This window comes from Budorcas taxicolor, chromosome 8, assembly GCF_023091745.1.
Source record: "Budorcas taxicolor isolate Tak-1 chromosome 8, Takin1.1, whole genome shotgun sequence".
NCBI lineage: Eukaryota > Metazoa > Chordata > Mammalia > Artiodactyla > Bovidae > Budorcas > Budorcas taxicolor.
The window spans coordinates 91063615-91066623 of record NC_068917.1 but is presented as its reverse complement, the minus strand read 5'-3'; positions in this window follow the sequence as shown (position 1 = coordinate 91066623).

The window sequence follows — 3009 nt, the reverse complement described above, 5'->3', positions numbered from 1 at the left end:
ACGGACACCCTGTGTGCAGGGCCTGTGCAGAGAACCCCTAAGAGAGCCAGGGCCAAGGAGGCGGCTCATCGGAGCGCACACTCCCCACGAACCCTGGGACCCAATGCAGCCAGCTTGCACGTGGCTTGAGGTTCGTGGCCCAGAGCTCCTGTGTTCTCCTCCCTCTGAATTTCCCAGGAGGTCTTAGGAAGCTGACAAGATAGGTAAGTTAGCACCTGCTATCCCACAGAAGTGGCAGAGATGGCTGGGAGGTGCAGAACGGTTGTCTCCCTTCTTGCATTGCTCTTGCATTTTTCACCAGCTGCGGCATTCTGAATTGCAGAGGCTGATCTCTTTGCTCGGGGCCTCAGTGTTGGGACATGCTGGAAGTGGACTGTGTGGGCAGGCAAGCTGGCTCTAGCATGAGATGAGAAGGGTCGCCTGCAAGTGTGGCTGGGCCTGAGCTGTCTGGGGCCTGGGAGGCAGAGAGAGAGGCCCCAAGGACATCCAGCACAGACAGGGCCCAGAGCAGAAGCCCTGGCGACTCTCAAAAAAGTCAGAGACTCTTCCCCTGAGGAGGTGCATGCTTGGTTCTTTTGTATGGTGCTCTCTCTGTGGCCCACATGGTACCCAAATCCCTTCAGTCACCTTCATTCAGCTCACAATGTCAAGGTCCTTACTGGCATAGCCTGTGTAGTACTATTTCCAGCGTGTGCAGCACAAAGGCATGGGTCTGAGAGTGGAAAATTGGCTCCCGTGCATTTTTTTTTTTTCTTCAGTGAGAAAGCACATATTGTGCTGTCCTCTCAGCCTCAGAGCCAGAGGCTAATTAGACTCTAGTTTTCCATTGTTCCCAGCAAAGCAAAAGCTAAACATGCTCCCAGCGGAGGAGAGGGCAGCAGGGACATGGGCATCCCCTTTCTCTCTGTTGCAGAGATTCTAGCCAGCAGCCTGGCATATGCTTGGCCTGAGGGTGAGGGGCTGGCAGGGCTCCAAGAGGGCTCTGTGTGGCACTTCTTTCTTCTCCAGCCCTGCCTCTCCGTGGAGGCACGTTCCCTGGGCAGCAGATGCTCCCTGGGCAGCGGGGGATGAAATGACCTAAGTGTGCCTGCCTACCTCCAGCTCCAGTGGGGGCCAGCAGAACTTGGCATGCCAGGATGTGGGTGTGGCAGTTTTAAGATTGCCCATCTGTTTGTTCTGTGGCATCTCTCCTCCCATCGAGGAGTGAAGTCTTCATCCCTTCCCCTTGGACCCAGGCTCACCTTGGGGACCCTTGCTCCCTAGAGCCCTGAGTCAACATGCAGGAAGTCCTCCCACCTTGTGCCGCCATGTTGTGAGGAAGCACACTCAGTACATGGGAGTGCGCACAGGTGGAGTTCTGAGGCCGCATGATGGGGGCCTGGCCAGCCCCAAGCTGTGCTGGCCACCGCCTGGCTACAACTGCTGAGGGCCTATGCCAGAGCTGGCCAGCTGCACCCTCCCAGACTGCGAGAAATCAGAAAATGACTGTGGTTTTCTCTTTTTCGCTTGTTTCTCATTGGAGTATAATTGTTTTACAATGTTGTGCTACTTTCTGCTGAACTTCAAAGTGAACCAACTGTGTGTATACATATATCCCTCCCTCTTGGGGCTCTCTCCCTGGCCACCCCACCGCCCACCCATCTTACCCTCCTCGGTCACCAAAGAGCACCCAGCTGTGCTCTCTCTGCTATACACTAGGTTCCCACCACTGCTGCTGCTGCTAAGTCGCATCAGTCGTGTCCAACTCTGTGACTCCGTAGACGGCAGCCCGCCAGGCTCTGCCATCCCCGGGATTCTCCAGGCAAGAACACTGGAGTGGGTTGCCATTTCCTTTTCCAATGCATGAAAGTGAAAAGTGAAAGTGAAGTCGCTCAGTTGTGCCCGACTCTTTGAGACCCCATGGACTGCAGCCCACCAGACTCCTCCATCCATGGGATTTTCCAGGCAAGAGTACTGGAGTGGGGTGTCATTGCCTTCTCCAGTTTCCCAGCAGCTATTTGTTTTACACATGGTCGTGTATATATGTCAATTCTAAGCTCTTAATTCATCCCCCCCTCTCCTTTCCCCACTGTGCCCACATGTCCTTTCCCTACATCTGCATCTCCATTCCTGCCCTGCAGATAGGTTAATCTGTACCAGTTTTCTAGATTCCACATACATGCATTAAGATACATGTACCTCAATTTTCACTGTAGCACTCTTTACAATAGCTAGGACATGAAAGCAACTTAAACGCTCATTGCCAGAGGAATGGATGACGAAGACGTGGTGCATATATACACTGAAATATTACCAAGCCACAAAGAGGAAAGACACCGAGTCATTTGAAGAGATGTGGATGGCCCTGGGATCTGTCATACAGAGTGGAGTAAACCAGAAAGAGAAAAACAAACATCTTACGCTGCTGCTGCTGTAAGTCGCTTCGGTCGTGTCCGACTCTGTGCGACCCCATAGATGGCAGCCCACCAGGTTCCTCTGTCCCTGGGATTCTCCAGGCAAGAATACTGGAGTGGGTTGCCATTGCCTTCTCCAATAAATATCACATATTAATGCATATATGTGGAATCTGTGATTGTTTTAGACACTAGATTGGGGGGGAGGGTGGTGTTTATAGAGTGATAGACTACTCTGGACTCCCTACCATTACTGCTTCTGCTCCGGACCCAGAAACCAAATGCTTCCCTGGATGGCTAGTGGATGCCTAGAGACGACCCAAGAGTTCTGTCTCTCCCGGTCTTGGCTCTCCTAGTCTTCCTCAGCTGATAGGGCACCAATGTCATGCCCTGGGCTTGGTGCCTCTTAGCTTATTTACTTTCAGTTTCTCCCCTGCTTTCAAAGGGACTTCAGGTGCCTTGGCAGCTCACATAAGAAGTTAAAATCAAGGAAATTGGATAACTTCAGTAGAAAAGTGGGAAGTGAAATGAATACATCAGGAACCTGAGATAAAATGGTTGGTGGAACTGAGTCAACATTTAACTCCAGTTTCTCAGTAGTGAAAGAGTGTTTTTT